At 39.3% G+C, this 25,177-nt stretch overlaps 1 protein-coding gene and 1 long non-coding RNA gene across 4 annotated transcripts in view; one reads left to right on the top strand and one right to left on the bottom strand.

Moving 5' to 3' along the window:
- The window catches only part of LOC309627954, a 467,251-nt gene that overhangs the window by 402,026 nt on the left and 40,048 nt on the right, over positions 1 to 25,177 (top strand). The gene's annotated exons all lie outside the window — the stretch shown is intronic.
- Positions 1 to 25,177, bottom strand: part of LOC309627834 (bifunctional phosphoribosylaminoimidazole carboxylase/phosphoribosylaminoimidazole succinocarboxamide synthetase) — a 384,443-nt gene that overhangs the window by 251,030 nt on the left and 108,236 nt on the right. For 2 of the 3 annotated variants that reach the window (XM_082390052.1, XM_082390053.1), the window contains exon 2: positions 4,151 to 4,299. The gene's annotated coding sequence lies outside the window, so the exon portion shown is untranslated. Of the gene's footprint in view, positions 1 to 4,150; positions 4,300 to 25,177 lie in introns of those variants that run through there. The other variant, XM_082390054.1, reaches the window with a different exon arrangement.

Genomic DNA, 25,177 nt, shown 5'->3' on the forward strand with positions numbered 1-25,177 from the left:
TTGCAAATTAAGTAGCTTAATTCTGAACTGTTACTTGTCTCATGAAGAGAAGCTCACCAGCAACCAAAGTGAAGCAGATATTCCTGAAGAGGTTTTCTTAGGTCCTAAGTAGAGAGATATTAATTCTCCCATAGCACCCCAGCTCTCCCAGTGTAATGCTAAGAGCAGACAGGAAAAATAAATGACTTGTAATTTAACATACATGTGTTACCAGACACAGAAAGTCATGTATCGTAAGATTCCATTTATATGAAATAGCTAGAATAGGTAAACTCATAGAGACAGAAAGCAGATTGGTGGTTTCCAAGGGTTGAGGAGAGGGAGAAACATGGAGTAACTGCTTAATGGGTGTGGTGTTTTATTTGGGGGTCATGAACACATTTGGGGATTAGACACAGGTGGTGGTGTACAATCTGGTGAATGTACTAAGTGCCACTGAATAGTTCACTTGAAAGTGGTTAATTTTATGTTGTGTGCATTTCACCTGAATAAAAAATAGATATTTTATAATAAGATGTCTTCTAACTAATGGCCTATTTCTCATTGCTTAACAATCTACCTGGAAACAGGGAGGATTTTATTTCCTTCCATAGTGAAAAGAGGGATTAAATAGGTCTCTAGGTTCTAATATTTGTCACCTTTTGGTTTTTCTTACAGAAAGTCTGGTGTTTTCCCAGAATGTCTGTTGCACAGAAGTAATTCTAACCCACTACCCCTGACTTGCTTGCTGAAACAGAGCCCCCCTAAAACTGAGTTCCTCTGCTGAGTTTATGATTACCCTCTCTATCCAAAACTTTACTTCCTTTCTTTTCCTGAACCTGTTCCCCTTAAGATTGAGAAGTATCAAAGAAAAGGGGAGACTGAAACCGTATACAAGCCCCCGTGTCCCTGTCCTTTAAAGTAAAAGGCTTTTGCTTTAGTCTTCCAGGCCTCCCTTGAGTCTCTAAAGGCTGGCTCAAGAGTTAATGATTATGAAATGTGAAGATGCAGAAACAAAGAATAGCTGTTGGGCCGGGAAACTGGTAACAATTTAGACTATAAATCCAACATATCACAGAATCACCAAACTCCCAGTTCCTTGAAAGATATAGATAAAGGCCTGACACACATTCCTAAGTTGTTTTTACAGGAAGCAGCCCCTACCAGATGAAAACTGTGACCACAAGCACATAGACCCTAGACTGGTTGAAACCAGAAGGCTGATGAAGTTTGAAACTTCATCCTGATGCCAACCAATCTGAGAATTGTCCATGAGCTGATATGTACCCTGAAGCCCCCTCCCTCACACTGCCTTTAAAACCCCTTCCCTAAAAGCCATCAGGGATTTTGGGTCTTTGGAGCATGAGCTGCCTGTTCTCCTTGCCTCGTGCCCTGCAATAAATGCTGTACTTTGCTTCACAACAACCCAGTGTCAGTAGTTGACTTTACTGCGCAAGGGTGAGTGGACCCAGGTTTGGTTCTGTAACAATGTCACTCCTCCCTGTGACTCATGGAAAAGTGTCCAGTTCTGTTTTGGTGTATACTTCCTTTTCTTGGTGTATCCCTCAAGACTAAGCCTAAAATAAGGTTCTAATATTGATTTCAGGCTCACAAATGGCTAGATAAGCTGCATATCAAGAAGAAATGTTTAAATATAATGAGAAAGCAAAATATATTAAGTGCTTTCAAAATCCCCTAATTCTATTGCAATATGCCGACTGACTCAGAGAGTCTTATTTTTTCCCTACGTTGTGTGAGAAAAAAACATGTGGTCCTGTCACAAAATGTTCTACACGCCACAGAAACTGTAGCATTATTTTTCTGGAAAAAATCCTAAAAGAGGGAAAAAGCATCTGTTCCCTATGTTTGTCATGCTATGAATGAAACGCAAAATGGGGAGTGGGTTATGCAGGGGCATCTATTTTCCCTTTGATAGCAATGCTGAGGTAGAGCATCAATTTTGAGCTATCCTATGGTTAAGCAGCATGGATGAGGACTGCAATGTTGTATGTGTGTAACTCCTGTCTTAAGCTGAGCAATTCCCTGTCACCTCCATCCTGACATCACTGCCACAGCCATGATAAAATTGCACTGATAAAGCCCATGATAAAATCACACTGCCCAGGCTCTTCTGCTTACTGACTCTGACCTTGGGCAAGTCATTTAAGCTTTCGGAGCCTGTTTCTCTACTTTCAAGATGGTAATAGTAATGCCTATTATTTATTATTTAAGGTGCCATTATGGTGGAATATGTCCCCCCGAAAGATGCATTGAATTCCTAACCCCCCAGTACCTCAGAATGTGACCTTATTTGGAAATAGGGTGATTGCAGATGTCATAGTTAAGATGAAGTCACACTGGAGTAGGTTTGACCCTTAATCCAGTATGTCTGGCGTCCTTATAAGAGGAAGGACAGCCAAGGGGAAGACACAAACACATAGGGAGAATGTCACATGACTGTGGACAGAGAGACTGGAGTGATGCAGCTGCAGGCCGAGGAATGGCAGCCAATGCCAGCCATCACCACAAGCTCCAAAGAGGCCAGGAAGGATGCTCCCCTACATGTCTCTGAAGGAGCACGGCCCTACCTTGCTTTTGGACTTCTAGCCTGCAGAAATGTGAGACAATAAATTTCTGTTGTTTTAAGCCACCCGGTTTGTGGTATTTTGTTACAGCAACACTGGGAAAGTAATACGGTGGATAAAGTGTAATTTACTTACTGTATGTGTGTGTATTTTAATTGCGGAGGAAAGACACTTAGAATAAACCAGATAGACAAGAAGAAAACATGGTAACTTTTCTTATGTATCTAAACCAAGGAAATGACATTATTTCCTCTGGAGCTGACATTGCTACTCTCCTTCCCACCCACTCTACTCTAGCTCACTGGCCTCCTGGCTGTGCCTGCGACATCTGACCATGTTTCCTCCTTAGGGACTTTGCATCAGCTGCATCTCTGCTGGGAACACACCAGGGCTAACCCCCAAATTCCTGTCATTCCTCAATAAGGCAGACCCTGCCACTCCATTTAACCCTGCAATCTGCCTTCCCACCCACCCAGCATATTTCCAATTCCCTTTACTTGGCTCTACTTTTTTCTTTTTTCCATATTCTTACTGACTTCTAATGGCCTAGTAATTTATTTAATTCTCTATTGCGTGCATTATTATCTGTCTCCCTCTGTGATAGAACAAGCTCCAGGAGGGCAGGGATCTTCACCTGTTTTGTTCATTGATGAGAACAAGCATCTAGAACAGTACCTAGTTCATAAGAGGTGCTCAACAAAGATTTTTTAAAATCCATCATTTATTTTTAATTAGCCACTTTATAATTATAGAAGCTGTACGTGTGCATCAAAAAACATTAGAAAAAATTAAAAACTTCAAATTCCCTCCATCCAATAATATCTCCCCAATCATGATAAACCAAAATGGTTTTTATCTCCTTTTAAGTGATTCCCTAAGGAATCCTGTCTCTTGAGGAAAAATGTCATGATAGGAATAACACACATCTTCCAAGGCTTGGTATGTGGATTAAACGAAACAATACTTAATACAATGCTTGTTGTAACAACTAACACAGGTTGTTGTTATTTTCTCTCCTTTGATCTTGTCCTTAACTTCCACCCTTCCCCCCCCAACTTTCAAAAAGTAGGTGACAGATATCTGCAGCAAAAAGAATGGTGTGATGTTGTTCTTACAGGGGGGCAGGTGGGGAATGCCTTCCACTCCCGGCACTCAGGACAAAGCCCCCAAATTCACAGTACCAAGCTCTACGGTCCAAACGCACCATGAGACACAAGGCCACCAACTATTCCATAGAATTTTACAACAGCAACCAGTAACAGTAATTAACAATAAACAATAACAATTACACTTTTATATTGCACTCTCCCATTTGCAAAGCATTTTCATATGAAATTTTCTTTTATAGATAAAAGAACTGAAGCTCTGAGAATTTACATGATTTATCCAAGTTTACACAGCTGGTAAGGAAAAAGACTGGGAATTAAATCTAGAACTAGAAGATCATCAGTGACAAGGATCTTTTAACTTGCTATTTAGTGAAAAGTGTACTATCCATTTTGAGTCCCACTCACAATAAATGAAATATTATTTAGCATTTTCTTTGTAAGCTACTTCCTTCCCCATCCTCTAAACAAATGACTTACCTCTCTGAATAGCCACACGGCCTTTCCTTGTTAGAGAGCTCTCCTCCAAAATTTGCTTCTTGTAAAACGGAGACTTCACCCTCAGTGGTACGTGTGCCAGGAAGTAGAGTACATTGTTGAGAAAGCCTGGGAATCACTGGTCTTGTGAACTGTTGAGAAAAAAACAAAACATCAAGAGCTTTATATCATCAGTTCTCTCCGGGGACACCTTTAAAATAAATCTCTTTTCCATTCTTTGGCAGAAGTCATTACAAAAGAGGTTTTTTGTTTTTGTTTTTGTTTTTTTTTGAGGTTTCCAATTAGGTTTAGTAATATATTTTTTAATGAATTTATTTATAATTTAATTATATTTGGCTGCGTTGGGTCTTAGTTGCTGCGCACGGGCTTTCTCTAGTTGTGGCGAGCGGGGGCTACTCTTCGTTGTGGTGCGTGGGCTTCTCATTGCAGTGGCTTCTCTTGTTGCGGAGCACGGGCTCTCGGTGCGCGGGCTTCAGCAGTTGTGGCACGTGGACTCAGTAGGTGTGGCTTGTGGGCTCTAGAGCGCAGAATCAGTAGTCATGGCGCATGGGCTTAGTTGCTCCGCGGTATGTGGGATCTTCCCGGACCAGGGCTTGAACCCGTGTCCCCTGCAATGGCAGGTGGATTCTTAACCACTGTGCCACCAGGGAAGTCCTAGGTTTAGTAATATTAAATTTGCATTCCTTAGCTTAAATTTATTCTAGGGCCTTCAAAGCATTTATTATAAACTGTTCCCACTTTTGAAGGGACTGAAAGAATCACATTCATGACTACTGAGGCTCCCATCCTTCCTATACACAGAATTCTCACATTTATTTTTCATGGTAATTTAACTAAAATTCAAGGAGCTAGAAGACACAAAGTCAACCTATCAGAGAAGTAAAAGCAGTAATCATTAGATTATTTCCTCCCCCAGAGGTAATAAGGCACCTTTTTATTCAAATACCAACCACTGTGTTAACACAGTGCCCACGGGTAGGGCACCCACTATCCCTTCTAAACACATGAAATGAAAACCATGATGTAATGACTGTAACTTTTAACTGGAAAGGAGGTGGGAAGTGTCCAGGAAACAACCCCAGATTCAAATATGCCCTTTGCAAAGCCCAGGAAAAGAAGACAACATTCTGGGGCAATGATACAGGAAGAAATCACTTCAATTGTCAGGATGACAATGGCTATTGGGCCCTTTTGAGGAGTTCACAGTGTGGGCTTAGAGAAGGATTCCCAGTCATGGCTATGAGGGACGAGCTTGTATCAGACCAACTTCCACTGACCACAGCTAGAAAAGCTAGATAAAATTATTTTTAAAATCTATTTGAAGGTACTCGAGTGCTACCATGGCAGCCAGGACATGAGAGGATGTCCTGAGAGGACAAGATCTTAGGGAGAAGGGAAATAAAAATGAGGCAAGTCATCATACTACTTTTCCTCTCAAGAAATCTACTGATCTTTAAGAGGCACAGGGCAAAACTGCTGAGAAGCCAAGCAGAAAGCAGCTGTTTAGAGGCCTGCTTTTGGCAGGTTCACAGGGCTGAGGAGACTCCAAAGAGAAGGGAAGTCCAGAGAAGCAAGCTCAACATTCTGCCTCTCTAAGCGTTCGGTCATTGATAAACGACGTAACCCAAGCAGAAGACAGCAGCTAAGCGGCTGAGGAGTTAAACAGAGCATCTGACAGTTTCATGATGCTGGAGGAATGAAAATTAGACTTCAGGGCCCACCAGAAAAGGAAGAGCCCAGGTAAATAACCCATGCTTTCAGTTAGGACCCCTTAAAGGGCTACATCCTAGGATGAAGGCCTTAAAAATACTGGAACTGAGCCTCAAATCAGTTCAGTCCCTCATTAAAGAGGTCTGCCTTGCTCTAACTGCCTATCAGAAGCAAAAGCCAGACTCTGGAGAAAGACACCATCATCCACAGTCTCTATGATTCGTTATACATAATGTCCTGCGTTCAATCAACAATTACTAGGCATACCAGGACATAGGCTTAAGAGAAAAAGAGACAATGAAAACAGACCCAGAGGTGACCCAGATAAAGTCATGGCATATGGTCTTTAAAATACTTATGATTAATATATTCAAAATTGTAAAGATTATAAAATATTTTAACACACTTCTCTCAGCAACTCACAAAACAAGCAAAAAAAAAAGTAAGGACACAAAAGATTGGAACAATACAATTAACAAACTCAACCTTAGTAAGTTTATTTAGAATACTGCACTCAACAACTGATTACGTAGTGTTTAAGGTACACACATTAACATTTATGGAAATTAACCACATGGATCATAAAAGTTTCAAGAAATTTCAACAAATGGAAACCAGAGTACTTTTTTGAACCTATTATTTAGAAGTAATATAGATTCACAGGAAATTGCAAAAACAGTATCATTTTTTAAATTGAAGTAAAATTTACATACAGTAAAATAGACTGGCTTTAAGTGTACAATTTTATACATTTTGATAGAGAAATCCAACTGTGTAATCGCCAACAAAATACAAATATGGAACATTTCCATCACTCCAGAAAGTTCCCTCAGGTGCCTTTTAGTCGATCCCCACATCCCAGAGGCAAGCACTGTTCTCATTACTATTACCACAGATTAGTTTTGCCTGTTCTTGAACTTCATAAAAAATGGGCTGTAGTATGTACTCTTTTGCGTCTGGCTTTATTTACTCAGCATAATGTCTCTGAGATTCATCTACACTGTTGAGTGTCTCAAGAGTTCACTCTTCTTTATTGCTAAGCAATAAATAGTCCATTGTATGAAAATACCACAACTTTTTAATATATTCCCTTATAGATGGATATTTGGTTGCTTCCATTTTAGGGTTATTATGAGTAAAGCTGTTATAAATATTCTTATAAAAGCCTTTCTGTGAATATATATTTTCATTCCTCTTGGGTAAATACCTAGGAATAGAATTGCTAGATTACAGAGTTGGTGAATACTTAACCTTACAAGAAACTGCCATTTTCCCAAAATAGCTGTATCATTTTATACTCCCATCAGTAACACATGAGAGTTCCAGCTTACACAGCCTCATCGACATTTGGTATTGGCAGACTTTTAGTTTGTGCCATTCCAGTGTGAGGTTTTGATATGCATATCTTCTTTGTGCAGTGTCTGTTCAAGTCTTTAGTCCATTTTTTTCAAATTGTGTTTTCTTTTAAATTACTGATTTATAGGAGCTCATTTGATATTCTGATGCCAGTCTGCATCAGGTATATGTATTACTTATATTTTCTCCCAGCCTGTGGTTTGCCTTTTCAATTTCTAACAGTCTTTTGATGAGCAGAAGCTTTTAATGCTGATGAATCCTAACTTACCATTTTTTTCTTTACATTTAGTGCTTTTGGCATCCTTTAAGAAATCTTTGCCTACCTCAAAGCCTAAAAGATATTCACCTACTTTTTTTTTCAAGAAGTTTTACAGTGTTAGCTTTATGTTTATGCCTATGATATATCTCAAATTAATTTTTGTTTGTGGTGTAAGGAAGGGGTAAGAGGTTCATCCCCCCCCACTTGTTCCCCTTCATCAAAGCTTAATTGACATATATTACAGTATGTTTTCAATTAAGCTAGAAATCAACACAAAAACGTTAACCAGAGAATTCTCAAATGTTTGAAAATTAAGCAGTACACATCTAAATGGCATGTGACAAAGAAGAAATCACAAGGGTAATTAGAAAAAAATTTTACTTAAGTAATAATAAAATGATGACAAATAAAAAGCAGTGAAATGCAGCTAAGCTATATTTTAAAAGGTCAGAAATCAATAATTTATATATCCATATCAAGGAATTAGAAAAAGAACATAGAAATAAATCCGAAGAAAGAGGAAATAAGCAATAACAATAAGAGCAGAAATAAATGAACTAGATAGAAAACAATGATAACCAGAGAAAAATCAACAAAGGCAAAAAGTTGGTTCTTTGAAAAAGATAAACACTGATTAACCCTTTAGCCAGTCCTCAAAAAGCAGAGCCAAAGCTTCTCACCCCAACTCTATGACCTAAGAATCTTCTCCCTACAACACTGATTTCAGACAGAATAAGTCTCCTCATCTCCCCTACTGTTGGTCCCAAAGACACAAGGTCTATTTTACTTGTAAGAGTTTTGCTTTTATTCTTTACAGAGAAACAAATGGAGAAAAACAAAAATAAACACAAGGACATCGCAAAGCTTCCAGAATTTCGAATATGAGCTCTTTGTCAACAACATTATGAGGTGAAAACAATGTCGACCTGACATTTGATGAGACATCAGCCCCCAAGATGTGAAGCTGTCAATATGAGTATTTGAAATATTGATCTACATCTACTATCATTAGGCGTGAACTTTATTCTAAGTGCCTTAAAAGGGCAACTAACACTACTGTATAGCCAGTGTGATTAGCAAGACATTTTACAATTAAGTCTACAAAATGTGAATACAAATCTATTTTTCACTGACATTAAGTCACTATGATACTCAATACAACACTCAGTAATAATTATTTTCAAACAAAAGACAACAAGCCACACATCATCTGTGAAATATTTGTTCTCCCTGCCTCTGTAAAAAATGATTTAAATAATACACAAAAATCAACCAATGGTATTAATAATTTACTGATAATTAAATAATGCACAGATGAAAAACTGGCAATCAGTCAAATTCACTCCTTAGTCAATAGGTGAAGAAAATGTTGGTGGAGATCTGAGGAAATAAATATTTAAAAATTACTTGACATGCAAAATTTATCATACTATTGGATGAAATACAGATGTTTCTGTCTCAATAATGAAATTCATAAAGAAGTACTTTTTTAGTAAGCCACTAAAGAAAGAAGTACAGCAGAAGAAATATACGTTCTAATAATAAATGACTTCTTTAATAAAAACAACTGTTTTATGGAGAGCCTGTGACATCGATGGAGTGAAGAAAGGAGTCCAGGAAAAGATAACACCAGCTGTGAAAGGCATTTGTTGCATCATTCAGAGGCAAACTATTACATAAAGGAGGTTGACTCCAGAAAAGCACCAAGTGCGACAGAATGTCAATGGCACGGTTAATTTAGTAGAATCATTGTAAAACCTTGTCATAACATGGGATTGAGCATGAAAATCTTTTATACTACACAGTGGTTCCTTGGTTATTTCACACCACTGCACCAACAAGACTTGTCAAATTTTAAGTTGACTCACATTTGTTCTTTTCAAGTAGACATGTTCTAAAATATCCTGACTGCTTCAGTGAAAGCAACTGTCAGCTGTATGCTTCAGAAGAGATGTTTTTTGGCGGGGAAAAAAAAAAAAGAACACGTTTATTCTTTTTTTTCCCTCCAGATTTTCTAAATAGCATTCAGGCTGATAAGTTAGTTGTCATTTACTTTTCTGATAAAGTTGATGCTTTAATAATGAGTGATAAATAACTACTATTCAAGGAAACTGACTCTAAAAAGAATACTTTGAAAACAGGTGTTTGGAGAGTTTTCCATCAGGTGATTTTGTTGTTGCTGAAAACGATGGAAGTCATCACCTTCAGGAATCATCCTTAAATGATGATTCACACTCTCTCTCTCACACTTCCCACAACGAATTGTCCAGAGCCTAATTTTCTTGTCCAACAACTAACTGATATACCTTTCAAATACATCAAGACCACAACCACTTCGCATCAGCTACGATGCTCCCAGGCTAGTCCCAGCTACCATCATCTGCCTCCCAGATTACAGCAGCAGCTTCCTCGTTGATCTGCCTGCATATACTCCCCCAGCTCCTTCACTGCACCATTGCCCCCAGCAGCCAGAGTCACTCTATTAACAATCATCTGCTCAAAACCATCTAACGGTTTCTCATATGTCTCAGAGTAAAAGTCAAATTCCCTACAATGGCCTACAAGCCCCTATGTGATTGGTCCATTATACCATTACCTCACTGACAGCATTTCTTCTTCCCCTCTTCTTTACTTACTCCATTCCAGCCCCAACGGTGCTATGACTCAAAGAAGCCAGGCACACGCTGCCTCAGGGCCTTTGCACTGGTCGCTCCCTTTGCCTGTATTATTTCCCCAGATACCTTCCTGCACCTCATGCAGATTTTTACTGAAATATCACTTTCCCATGAGGCCTTCCCTGGCCCCCATCTAAAACACCAACTACTCCCAACACTTCCCATCCCCCTTCATTGCTTTATTTTTCTCTTTAATGTTTATCACCATCTAACATATTTTAACTACACTTGTTTATCTGTTATTGTCCATCTCCCTCTCCCAATGAATGAGGGCAGGAATTTTGTCTGTTGTATGTTCACTGTTCTAGCTCCAAAGTCTAGGACAATGGCTAGCAATAATACTTGAATATGTGAATACCTGAATACTTGATGCTTAAAGAACGAGTAGCTTGTAAAGACCTTAGTATCTACACACTTTTAAAAACTTGGGAACAGAATTTTCTAAATCTTCCAAATGAATTTTAATGAGTTTTAACTCTTTGTTAGAAATATAAAAATGTAATACCTTAATAATAATTTGTAAGAATAATTGAATGGCATGGGAAAATAACAATTATTAGCTGAATTGAAACAAAAATCTTGGCATAGTTGTTGAATGTGATTGAAAAATATATATTTTGATTTACTAAGTACAGCCAATGATGTCATTCTTCTATTTGGATCAATACCTCTTTATGAATTATCTTTTTTGGCTATTAAAATTTAATTATCGAAATAAAATGAACTCATAACCACACCATCAAATGTATCACACAGTGTTAAACCAAAACAAAACAAAGCAAAAAATAATGATATGTATTCAGTTACTGTGCTCTCATAAAGCAAAGGGAATTTTTTTGAAATGTTAATCAATAAAATAAAATTTAAAAATTTTATCTTTATCTCACCCTTTAAAAATTTCAATTTCATGAATGTTTTATGATATTCAACATATTCAACACTTATAAACAAACATTTTTTTGTCTGAAGGAAGTGTATCTTCATTTATAGCTGGGAAACCGCTGTGCTAGAGAGTTGGGAAACAGGAAAGAGGCACATCTTGCCCTAGCTGAGAGAAACAGAAAAATCATCAAATAATTACCGCTGTGTTGTAAGTATCATGATAAAAGGTCCTTTATGACTTGGCCTCTGCCCTCCTCTATAGCTTTGTCCCTCACTACTCCCCTAAATGACTCCAACTCTACAAAGTTTATGCTCCAGCAACACCTAATTTCTGGTAATTTCTCATGCACAACTCTTGATTCTAGACCGCTGTGCATGGATCTAGGGTTGCCAGGAAAATACAGGATGCCCCATTAAATTTGAACTTCAGATAAACAATAAATAATTTTTGGTGTAGGTATATCTGATGCAATACTGGCATCTCCTGCATTTTATCTGGCAGTTCTATGCCATGGAAACCCACAATTATGGCCCCTAACTCAGGCTGAATTGGAAACGCTTCCTCAAAAAGGTAATACTTGAGATGATACTTGTCTTCCGTTTCCTTTTCTTAGGGTGTACAAACCCTTAAAAGGATAAAACATTGACGGCCATTTAATATTAATAATCTTGGAGGACATCTTTGGCTACTTTATAAAATTTCAGAATAAAAGTGGAGTGAGGAATCTTAACATAATACAGTATCATATTGTATTTGTCAGGATACATTTATTGCATGTAACAGAAACTGACTTAGGCGAGCCTGAGCGAAAAATTATAGTTATTATAATCTATTATAATTATACTTACATATTTACACAGAACGTTTGGGATAAGTGTACAGTTTGGCTGCAGAAAAAAAGTTTAAAACTTGGACCTACAGACCATTTCTTGTATCTGCTTCTCTCCTTGTATCTACTATTTGTTTTTCTCTCTACAGGTCATTTTTGGTACTCTCTAAGGCAGGCAGAAGATGGGTCATGCCACATTTTTTAGATCCCTTCTTTTTAACAGTACAGCCCAGATTAAGGTTAAAATCTCTTAATTCCAATTCACATTGGACTCTGATTGGGCCCAACTGGGGTCAGTATGATTTACTATAACCTGAGAGTCAGAGTTAAACATTGTGTAAAAATGGGTGCCAGGGAGTCGTCCCTGGAGAATGGAGGCCAGGGAGTTGTAATTCCCAAAGAAAAAGGAGTTGAAGGCATGGACATTTGGGCGAAACTACAAAAGGGCACCTAGCACATACATCCAAGTGTGGGCTACACACAACATCACGTCCACCACCATCACCCTCCCCATCATCACCTACTGCCATCTACAACTACCACCTCTACCACCTCTACCACCGCCTTCACATGGTGCCCATCCTTCTGTCAATCTCCACTCTTTTTATCAAGCAGGTAATCCTTTCCTGGCTTTAAGGAAGAGGTAAGGCAACTAAAGACTGGGGTCTTTGTTACTGTACATGCCTCCCAGCAAGAGTTTGGCTCCGCCGAACCAGCTTCATGGAAGCCCCTGTAACTGTGTAGGCAGCAATTTAGAACTCATCTTTCGTCCCACGTTGAACACTTAGGTTTGAACCCCCTCCCCATCTCTATTCATTTCCTTTCTCACATCCTCAGGAGGAACTTTGCAGAACCCTTGTAATGTTAACAGTTTTGTTTGTAATTCAAGAATGACTACATCTGGGTGTTTCCAGACACAAGAACAAAGTCAGGAATAATAATGAGGCCATATATATTCAGTACCATACCCTAGGGCCTGACTGTGATCCTTCAGTGGACCCAGAGTATGTACCTCCAGGTAAACTCCTTTGAATAAACTGAAATGTGGACATTTTCCATTTGCCATGGCCATGTGTAGGATGTTTCACAGCCCCTGCTGGCTGTGTGGTCCGCCTCCCAAAAACAAGTGCTAAGAATCAGTTCCCTGTATTTCAAGCTCTTGGTCCAGCAGTCAGGAAGACTGTGTGTCAGGACCACATCTCCAGGATTCCTTTACTTCTGCAAGTCATGATGCCTGTGAGCTGCCACTTGAGAACAGATTGTAACAGAGAAACTGCAGCTGAATTTCTTGGAAGGTTTCTGCCTAGACTGGTAACCGTGATGCTGGGTCTGGCCAGGTAGAATTAGGTTTCTGTCTGGGTGGCTTCAGCTTTGCAGGCAGACACAACTTCGAGCAGTGTATTTTCAGCCCATTCTCAATAGCAATTGGCAAGAAAAGCGGTGACACCAGTTTTGGTGACTCTTAGCAGACAGCAGGACCTGGGTAGTGATACTATCTTCCTTTTCCTCCTGTAAGGCCCCCAACCTGACAGCAGGGTGCAGTAGAAATGATCTGGACTTCAGGCCAGGAGAGCCATATTCCAGTCTTGGCTGGATGTGAAATTACATTGTGCAGTTCAAAAAAATTGATATAAATGACCTCTTTCCCTCTCTCCTCCATCTCCATGCACTAGCAGGAGGAAAACAGAAATTCTGCTCCTTCATCTCTCGCTTTCCCAGCCTCTTACCCAAAGGAACTTCTAGGAATGCGCAGGTACAAAAGATACCCCTAAAGCTGTGTGGTTGGAGATATAAAAGGGAACAATCTAAAGCCATTAGCACATGGAAACATCTTCACAGAAGTCCTATCCACAAGAGTCAGGCTCAAGGATTGAAATCCACCCTTTCCCCTTCCCAGAGCTTATAATTTTCTACTATTCCTCTACACAGAAAACAGTCAGCTAAACTACAAGTTTGGGTGACCTGTAAGGTCGCTGCTACTATTAATGGTCATGAATTAATAGTTTCCCTTTCACTGTTAAACTTCAGAGGCAAGTGGTCTATATCTTTTATTTGTCTCAGCATTGTTCTCTCCTTACCCCCCTCCCCCAAATCACTCCTGATCTCACTGTTCTACTCAGATTGTACTTCTGAAAGTCACCAATGACCTCTGAGTCCCAAACAAGTCTGTGCTCAATTCACATTTGTCTCGACACTCACCACCCTCCCATCGACAGCCCTTAATACGTGATGCTGTCAACTGGACATCACTGCTTGAATTTGTCTGTTTCTTTAGGTTCCTTGAAAACTGTCTTCCTGATTGCTTTTAACCTTCCACATACTCTTTTTCCCTTCTACTGATAAATCTTCAAAGCAAAGCAAATATTACACAGTTTTTCTAAGACTAACACCTGTCATTTTACTTTTTCATTTCCGTCATTCTCCATGCCTGGTTAGTTTTTTTTTTTTTTTTAATCTTATTTGTTTCTTTCCTTGATGCCTCTTTAATCTGTTTTCTCTGTTAATCCAGGCTCTCATCTAGTCACGCCTGACTTGCTCAATATCCCATTATTCAGTTAGTCTGCCTCTGCTATGCCCTAAACATTACTGTCATATTAATTCAGGAAATTCTGCTTGCATTAAGTTACTCCCTTTCTACAAAACATGCAATGACTCCCCGTTATTTATTTCAGAATAAATTTCTAGCTGAGTCTGGCATTCAAGACCCCCTCACCTAAAAACCTGGCCCCGCTTAACCTACCCAACCTATTTTTATTACCTAACATCTACCATCCCCCAGCACAAATTATCTCTTGGACAAATCAGTGTCCTTGCATCTCACAAATATCTAGGATGAGTCTCAACTCTAAGCCTCCCTTACTTTCAATGAGCAGCAGAGAAAAACATTTGCTTTTCTCTGAACCTTCCATTTAACATTCCCACTACCACTGTGATTCATGGTCACCATTTCCAACAGAGCCACAGCACACGCATACCCCCCAGCAAAGAGCTTGCAATCTTCAGGGCTAACTGGATTCTACCAGGAAGTATTACTCCACTCAAACCAGAACGCATGTGATAGGCAGGGAGTGGCAAGCCAAGTGACGAAGCGTCCTCTGTGTTCGTAAAGCAAGTACAAACAGAACCTGAGCATCACAGACTGAACGCATTCAATTCTTTGAAGTAAAGTAGCTCACCAGATAAATACCTCTGCTGGTTGTTTGAATTACAGATGAGTAAACTAATCTGTTTCTTTATTTGTAACTTCTCAGAGGCAACTGTTCAAAAGCACATCTTAAGGAATAAACTGAAATCTCTCTGCTATTTGGTTGGAGAATAAATGGCTATTTATTTCCTATATTCTTAAAGGAAATTCTAGGGTTCAGGCATGAGAGGATAGATTTAGCATGGGATCATGAACTTGTTCACCTGTTCACCAGGTATGGAAGGAAGAGGTTTGAGAGAGATGGCCAACAATCCTTTTGAGAGTACAGTACGTACTACTACTTAAGCTAATGCTAAGCAGCCATGGTTCTTGATCAGATGATAAAAATGATTTATACTTTAGACATAATTCTAAGACAACAATTCTCAAGTGTATAACCCTCTTGGTGGCTCTCCAGAATTTCCAATTTTCCTATTTTCATTTTCCCATCTCTTTTCACCTCGTTTTATCTTGTAAAGTACTTTTTGACTCAACTCAGCTTTGGTCTCCTTTGATGGGATTTGAGAATACAGTAGAGAATCTTCCCTGATTTAGCTACAAAGAAACTTTCTCCCCACTTGTTTGCTCTCTAGCAGTGGGAATAGACTTCCAGTGATCCACCCACACTCCAGCCCCTGATGAATCTTACTCGTTTCAGTAATGCCTCTTTTTGTGGCATTAACATAGGTAGTCTTTAACCCCCCCAAAATATGATTATATATATTGGTTTGTAAAGTCAGTCTCTGTTTTATATGTTGGTTTTATATGTTGGCTTGTAAAGCCAGTTGTGAAAATGCTGATGGTCTTTTCCCTATAGAAACCATGTGATAAATGGTTGTTAGGCTCCCAGGCTGGTTTTGTGACTAATTATCCACACCACTGCAGTAGTATGAGAGGGATCCAAAGTCTTTCTGTTTCTGTGTTCCTGAATCCCGTTGATCTCAAGGATGGTGGGTAAGGATGGTTTCAGCTTCTTCTATGTCTTTCCAGGGATTCTCTGTATCTATACTATACATGTGTATGTCCTCAACTCTTTTTCCCTTTCTTTTTTCTTAACACAAAAATTAGATATAATACACGCTGTCCTACATATTTCTATTTTCCCTTAACAACTGAGGCGATTGCATCAGTACAATGTAGATTGGCGTGGTTTTTTTAAATAGCTCTATGGAAACAACATGGCTTACTTAAAAAAATTAAAATATAAAGGTGTTACTAATTTAATAAATTGTATAAAGTAAATTTTAAATTCCATTTTTCACTGTAAAAGCCACCACAAAAGAAAAATCAAGGCATTAAAAAATTATCCACAATCCCACTAAACTATGTTGGTTTAGTTCTTTTAAGATAGTGTTTTTCAAGTCTGGTGGGGCTTCCCTGGTGGTGCAGTAGTTAAGAATCTGCCTGCCAGTGCAGGGGACACAGGTTTGAGCCCTGGTCTGGGAAGATCCCACATGCCACGGAGCAACTACGCCCATGTGCCACAACTACTGAAGCCCGCGCGCCTAGAGCCCATGCTCCGCAACAAGAGAGGCCACCACAGTGAGAAGCCCGCGCACTGCAACGAAGAGTAGCCCCTGCTCGCTGCAACTAGACAAAGCCTGCGCGCAGCAACGAAGACCCAACGCAGCCAAAAATAAATAAATTTATTAAAAAAAAAAAAGTCTGGTGGATGGACTGTTCACACCAGAATCACGTCAGGTGCCTGTCAAATAGGCAGATTCCAGGGTACTCCCATACACTTATTAAATCAGAACTTCTGAGTATGGGGCCTTATTAGCACTGCAAGATTTACAGTTCAAGTTTGAAAATAGGTACTTGAAGGCCTTTGCTCTGCCTTAAAAAAAAGTTTTAATTATAGGTGACATGCAATTCTGTGTTCCCACTTTTTTCAACATTTAAAGCTAATGTTTTATAATAAGCATTTTTCCATATTACTAAATTGTCTTCACTATCATCATTTTATTTGCTTGCTTACTACTCCATTTCTTAATTTACTTATCTGTTCACCTGTTGTTGGACTTCTAGGATCATTCAAATTTTACCTTCACATTTCTTGCTCTTTCATATTGTCCTTTGAAACAAGTAAGTAGTTGAAAGCCAAGACTGATACTTATAAACACATTATTCACGTACAGCTTATCGAATACAATTTCGCATTTGAGACAAGTTTATTGAAGCCCGCCATGTCCACAGTATTGTGCATTTACACTGGGGCCAACCAAGGTGAGGAATTCAAGGCTCTACCTATCAAGGAGTTTAAAATCTAGTAGATAGTTTACAATCTGGAAATAATCGGCCAAAGTTCTATTTAATGTCAGTCCTGAGAGGAAAGAGAAACAACTTAGGCAGTTGGAATGTCCTGACCCAGATGGCAGTTTTAATGCCTCCAAGGGAGCTACTCCTATGATCCCTAGTTTGCAGAGGAAGAGACTCCAGCTTAGAGTAATCAAGCAGTTTGCACAGCATCACACAGTAAGTAGGAGAACTGAGATTTGAACCTGGACAGTATGACTGTAAGGCAGGGATTGGCAAACTTTTTCTATAAAGGACCAAACAGTACATGTTTTAGGTTCTGGGGCCAGACGGTCCCCGATGCAAGTACTCAACTCTGCTGTTGCAGAGAAAAAGCATCTACAGAGGATACTTTAATGAATGGGCATATCTAGGTTCCAATAACTTTACTTGCCAAAAACAGGCTCCTGTTCTAAGACGTATAGTCTTTATTCCCAGGCTACTCTGCTTCCTCACTCAGCCAATCTGATATATTGAGCATCTTCTCCATGCAAGGTAAACGCACAAATGAAGCCACAAATGAGGCCGCAAAATGAATAAAATGAGTCTCTGCCCTCCAAAACTCCAAGGCGAGAAAAAGATCATGGAACTTTGAGTAAGACATTTAACCTCTGTCAATGACTCCATTTTAAAACTATAAATATTGATAATATTTCCCTCATACAACACAGATGTCGTGAAGATTAATGAGACAGTTCACGTATTCTGATTTACTTAGCTGAATGACTTTTTCTTATGTTAAATTGATCCTTGCTCTTTCGCAGTCCCAAAGGAGATGAGTAAATAAACCAATCTATCCTTTGCTCATGTAGGAAGGAGTCCCCTTAAATTAGTAAACTAGAAATTTTTATGTAGTATTGCAACACTTTATTTTTATGAAGCACTTTTAAAATTTATATGTAATTTTCTACTGGGACCAGATAGGTTTTTTGTTTTTGTTTTTTAATAAATTTATTTATTTATTTATTTATTTTTGGCTGCCCTGGGTCTTCGTTGCTGCGCGCGGGCTTTCTCTAGTTGTGGCGAGTGGGGGCTACTCTTCGTTGCAGTGCACAGGCTTCTCATTGTGGTGGCTTCTCTTGTTGCGGAACACGGGCTCTAGGCGTGCGGGCTTCAGTAGTTGTGGCTCACGGGCTCTAGACGCAGGCTCAGTAGTTGTGGCCCACAGGCTTAGTTGCTCCACGGCATGTGGGATCTTCCCGGACCAGGGCTCGAACCCATGTCCCCTGCGTTGGCAGGTGGATTCTTAACCACTGTGTCACCAGAGAAGTCCCGACCAAATAGTTTTTAAACTTTTATTTCTTAACACAATCGAAAGGAACACAAAGGAAAAATGGAAAGAAACACAAAGGAAAAAAAATCTGTGTAATTCAGAAACACTGTGATATGTGCTCACAAGTTACACATCCACGATATCCTCCCGTTATTTAGATTTTCTGAGTTATAAAAGTTCTTTGCTTGTACCTCACGGTCATCCTGACACTCATGGAGTCTCTGTAAAGACAGTCAGGAAGAGTCAGTCATTTACTCTTACAGGGTAATTTTTAAATTGCTCAGAAAAGTATACACCCAGAAATAAAAAGGGAGGTGACTTCCCTGGTGGTCGAGTGGCTAAGACTCTGCACTCCCAATGCAGAGGGCCCAGGGTTCGATCCCTGGTCAGGGAACTAGATCCACATGCGTGCCACAACTAAGAGTTCGCATGCCGCAACTAAAGATCCCGCGTGCCACATCTAAGACCCGGCACAGTCCAATAAATAAATAAATAATTTTTAAAAAAAGATTAAAAGAAAAAGAAATAAAAAGGGAGGAAATACTGATACATGCAACAATGTGGATGAATCTCAAAAGCACTATGCTGAGTGAAAGAAGCCAGACACAAAAGACTGAGTACTGTATGATACCACTTACATGACACTTGGGAAAGGGCAAAACTATGCAGGCATATTTCAGGTCAGTGGTTGCCGAGGTTGGGGACAAGAGGAGGGGACTAATGGTAAAGGGACATGAGGGGACTATCTGGAGTGACAGGAATGTTCTGTACTGATTGTGATACAGCCACATTGTTCAAAGTGCACCCGGAAAAGGCTGAAGTTCGCTGTTTATAAACTAGACCTCAATAAACCTGTCCAAAACTGCTATAGAGAGTTCCTCGGGCAAAGATAAATGGAGAACAGGCCCCAAAGGTTGCAGTCAATTGCTGTTCAGGTTAAATTCTGAACGGGAGCTAGCACTGGGATCTGGGCCAGAGGCACTACATTTGCTTCCTCTCAAAGACAGCCCAGCACACACCTGGGGCAGGGCCAATCTCCGAAAGCGACTGGGAGGAAAGAGAAACAGCGTGGGCAGTTGGAAGGTCCTGACCCAGATGGCAGTTTCTGGCCATTCTTCACAGACTCCTGAGAAGCTCCTGTTTCCCTGTGTTAAGGAGGCTGGGGTAAACTGTACCACTTTCTCCTATGTACAGACTGACCCACATCTCTACCTCAAACTGCCCGGGAAAAAGAAAAGTGCCAATTGCAGACACTTGGGCGGTCCTATTACTGCTCTTAATAATGTTTCTGGGACTAGTCATTTAAGGAACACCCAGTGGGGATTCTGCTGAGCGCCTGACATAGCAGCAAACCAGACTGAAGGCGCTGCTCTCCCGGAGCCTGAATTCTAAAGGATGGCGAAGAGCTCACATTTATTGAGTGCTTGCTATGTGCCAGGTGCTACGGGGACTGACATTGAATTGATACAACTATGGAGTGCAGAGGCTATTATTACCACGCCTATTTAAAGTTTAGGAGCCTGAAGCCCTGCAAGCAAAGTAACTTGTCCAAAGATGTGCAGCTAGAAGGTAGCAGAATCTGGCTTGAAACCCAGGCAGACTCACTCCCTCAGTCCATGCCCTTAGCTACACTGTCTCTCTGAGTGGTGGACAGGTCAGCAAAAAGACTGTCCTTATAGGGTCCCAGAATGTCAGTACTAGATGCCTTGGGAAATATCTGCAAACACTGAATAAAGCTATCCCATTTACAAAGAAAGAGTGTTACCTCATGAGATAAAAGATCAAATATCACTAATAGACAATTTACCAAAAAATAAATAAATAAATACTAATTAACATACCTACAGAAAAATGATCACCTTACAATCAAAGGAATAAAGCAATAAAATGAGATGTATATTTTGCTTATTAAATTCGCAAGCAAAGAGTTCAAATGCAGACAGCTAAGATGAATGCACTGCTAATGGAAATGGAAATTAATACAGTTTGGAAGGCAGTTTGCATTCTGAACCATAAACATATTAATTCCTCTTAACCAGGTTTTCCATTTTTATGACTTTATCTTTAGGAAATAATCCAAAGTATGGGAAAAGTTATGTGCAGCAAAGATATCTGTTGCAGTGAGTGGTGTTTATAAATTTATGACAACATTTATTATTTATACAATATATTCTTTATATAATTTATTCAATTTAGCAATCCAATCATAAAAATAAAAAGTAAAATAAAACCTACACATCTCTGATCCAGCACTGTGCTTTTCAACAAAGTAGGTCTCTATAGTTTCACCTGCCCTGGTTAGGCTGTGGTTAATATCAGCTAAAAGAATGCTTAAGCAGAAGTGTGTCAAAACACAAAGTATCAACAGTTTAAAAAGGAATATATTTCATTTGCCAGAAATGCAAATAGGCTGGTGGGCATAGTGATACAATCATTCTCGGGCCCCAAATCACATCAAACTGTGTGGCTCTTTTTTCTCATCCCCAACTGCCAGAAGAAAATAGAAAGGGTTTTTTCTTTCCACAGTCTCTCCTAATTTTACACATTGCTTAAACATGTAAAGGTATGCAAAAGCAAAATACTATTTTAGTCCTTCCTGATAGAATCACTTTCATTAAGTGATCTTCCTATAAAAACAAACATCTCATGCTGTGTTACCCCTAGAAATCCAAAGACTGAGAGCTAGTTATTACAAATACCAGGAACAATGAACATTTCTCAGCTAATTATTTTCTTTATAGACATTAATGGGTTTTTTTAAACTATAGATTTTATTTAGGATGAGGAATATCTCTGTAGTTATCTTACTATATCCAGAACCCCCAGGTAAAGCCTTTGCCTGGAGCCCTTTATCTTCCTCTACGTCTTCCTCCTGCACTAGTGAACAGCATCAGATGTAATGAGTAATGAGTAAATCTTCACAAGGTATTATGGTCTAGTTGGTGAACTGCAGGAAGTTCAAATGGCAGAATCTCAGAGGGCAAAGGGCACTGACAGTGAAGCTCTACAGGTAGGTAGAGGTGAACAGACTAAAAACATTATGTAACAGGTGCGCATATGCACATCAAATCATTTCATTTTCTAAAAAATTTATTTATTTTATTTATTTATTTTTGGCTGCACTGGGTCTTTGTTGCTGCGTGCGGGCTTTCTCTAGTTGCAGCGAGCGGAGGCTACTCTTCCTTGCGGTGTGCAGGCTTCTCATTGCGGTGGCTTCTCCTATTGCGGAGCACAGGCTCTAGGCGCATGGGCTTCAATAGTTGTGGCACGTGGGCTCAGTAGTTGTGGCTCACGGGCTCTAGAGCACAGGCTTAGTAGTTGTGGCGCATGGGCTTAGTTGCTCCGCAGCATGTGGGATGTTCTCAGACCAGGGCTCGAACCCGTGTCCCCTGTGTTGGCAGGCGGTTTCTTAACCACTGTGCCACCAGGGAAGCACAAATCATCTCATTTTTATAGTGCCTGGGAAAGGTAAGTATAACTGTCCTCATTTTACTGGTGAGGAAAGCAAGGCTCCCAAGGTTTAAGCAGATTGCCCAAAGTCACATAGCTGACAAAGGGCAAAAGCAGAATTCAAACCTGGATTCAGTGCACAGTCTCTCTCTATTTGGGGTCCTTAATGATCTGTCATGCAGTACCTGTCTTCTGTAGAAGAGGGACACATCTTCTGTAGAGTCTGCTCATATTAATATGAACTTTATAAGTAGCTTGGTTTAAAAATCAGGTAGCAAAATAGTATAAAACTTTTCCCTATTCAAAATATGGGATGGTTAAAAATATCAAAACACAGGAGTGACTTAGCTATGAGTTTTCTTGTATGGCTGCTTTTGCTAGATTTTCTATAATAAGCATTAATTTTTATACAAAGGTAAATTCGAATAAAAGTTATTTTTAATAGTTCAATATTTTTAAAGTCCAAGATAAGAGCACAGGTGCTAAGTAGCACGACATCTGGGAGGCTGGGGTTAGTTAACATTGGTGACACAGCATTTGGATAGCGTGACTACATTTAGAAAGATTTTGTATACCTTTACTGAAGAGACCCTCTCCCAAGAAATAGGAGAAAATGTACTAGAGATATGGCAGTGAGTGCTAGAATTTTTTTCCTCCACCGTGAATATTAATGACAATTTTCCTTCCTTTTTCATAATTTCATAACAGGACTTTAAGAGTGAGTCTTCCCCTAGAGGGGTGAGCTATCATGACACTAGAAAGTAATAACTGTTATCACATAACATACAACATGCAACTACTTCTGCACAGAGGAGGTGGGCAGTGGTCCACAGAGAAAACGACTTTGGGCTGAATATGAAGAGCGAGTCAGATTTTTGCCCGCTGGGAAAGCAAGAAAGGAGAAAAGAGCCTTTAAAGGTTCAGAGGAGCAAGAATGCAAGCTTGTATTTCTCTGGAGTTCAAATGACATTACTGAAAAAGAAGCTGTGCTCTAAAATCTGTCCTGAAATGGTTCTCTATCTTTCATCAATATGCAAATTTAGAATTCAGCCAGAATCCTTAAAGAGCTCATTGATGGCGGTGCCAGCTCAGTGACATCACCCTGATGGATGCAGCACTTTGCTGTCACCTCGTGACATACATTCTTCTCTCCTGTTGACATATCATCACAAAGGTGACAGCCAGCCATAAAGATAAGGCATTATTTCCCCTTAAAACAAATATCAAGTAGACAAGCTGTAGGTCTTTATGCAGAGATTTATCCTGTTCTACAAACCACTAACAAAATAGTTGCCAACTGAGCTGAAATGGTTACAACTCCCCAAAATGTCCTTTTTTGAGAATAACAGGCAGAGCAAAAACAAGGTCTACCTTTATCCAAGAAGGCAAGAACTTACTGGATGATCTCTGCTCTTTCCTTTGAGGAAGTTAGAAAAAACATTAATTTATTTATAGGATGGGCCAAGAGACTTTCAGGAAAAAGCACTACTTTAGCAAACTGAAAGAACACAAAAGTAGGCCACTCATCTTCAGAAAGCTACACCTGCCTGCGCCATCCACTTTAAAGAACTTATTTATACCATAGGAACCAAAGAGACAATGCAGAGAAACAGCATATGTTAGTTCTACTTGGTCTGTGGAAAAGAGATTCTTCCTACTAAGTGTCAGCAACCCAATTTAGAGGCCTTTGTATAAGTAGTTGTTTTGGGACTGTAAGAATGCATGCATGTGTATTTATTTATAATATACCTCATTCTATAGGGATTTGGCGTGGCTTTCAGCAAGTACATGTGTAACCAAATGACAGTAATATATTAATAGACATTTTAAAGTCCAGACAGGGAAAACATAAGTGAGGGCAGAAATTCAAGACAACTGAAATGAAAGACACAAATATATGTGCTATAATTATACTCCAAGTTTGATTCTGGGGCTCCAGGCAGTCAAAATGAAAGAAGGGGCACAATTAGCCACATCATTCTCATAAGCAGAAAGGAGGAGGCATGAAACACTTCAAGAAAGCAAAGTGTTCCTAGCCCGAGATTTTAAAAAGAAATTCTCAAATGGAATGTTCTTTTGGGTGCGGGGGAGAAGGGACTGAATTGAGATACTAGACGCTGCCCTCAAAACTTCTGTAATAAAGGCAGTAACTGATTTTGTTTTTATTTCCTTGTATCATCCTTTGATTTTTTTTTTGTAAAAAAACACAGGACAAAACATTAAAACTCAACTCTATGCAGGGGATTCTTTGTGACTAAGGTGATTTTGCTCAGCAGTGTTATCTGGTAGCAGATTGAATGACAGGACCCAGGAGTTCAGAAAAAGAATGGATGGATGACATTTCTTCCCATCGATCTTTCAGAGAATAGACACTCATCCATCCATCATTTGTCCATTCATTTCTTGAGCTTCTCCTAAATGCTGGGAATCAAGCTAGGTGCATGGATTCAGAGGCAAAGTAAGACACAGTCCCAATTCTTGAAGAACTCATGGTCTGGTAAACTCTGATTTTCAAAGATATTTTTTGTCAGGGACCTTGTCTCCACAAGTTTTGCCTATAACTCTTCATGGCAACTTGGAAAGAATGAGACATAGAACGGTATTTACCATGCTTCACGAAAAGCATTCAAAAAAACCCCACATAATTTCAAGGTAATGCAAATAGACATCTAGTCAGTGTCATGAAAGAATGAAAAATAATTGTCTAAGAGTACTTGTAGCCTTAATTTAACGTTAAAAGATACAGTCTTGATGGTTTGTTTTTAAAACATAAACTCATTTTCCTACAGAAATCTCAAAGAATTAATTTTTTTAAATAGAAAGGATGTTTTAATTCAATGATAGTGAATGACTAATCATTATATGCCAATAAATATATCTAATAATCAGCTAAAATTTAATCTCTGAATATTCAAAGATTAAAATAAAAGCAAAGATGAAAAAAAAGCACTTGCTACATGATTTCACCTTGTCCTTTAATTTTTTTTCCTCCACAAGGCTTATCATATTCACTCATTCATGTAACAAATATTTATTGAGTACTTATTATTTCTAGGCACTGTTCTTGGCACTGGGTTATAGCCATGAAATCACTG

The sequence above is a fragment of the Balaenoptera borealis genome (genome assembly GCF_965194805.1).
Source record: "Balaenoptera borealis genome assembly, chromosome: 4".
NCBI lineage: Eukaryota > Metazoa > Chordata > Mammalia > Artiodactyla > Balaenopteridae > Balaenoptera > Balaenoptera borealis.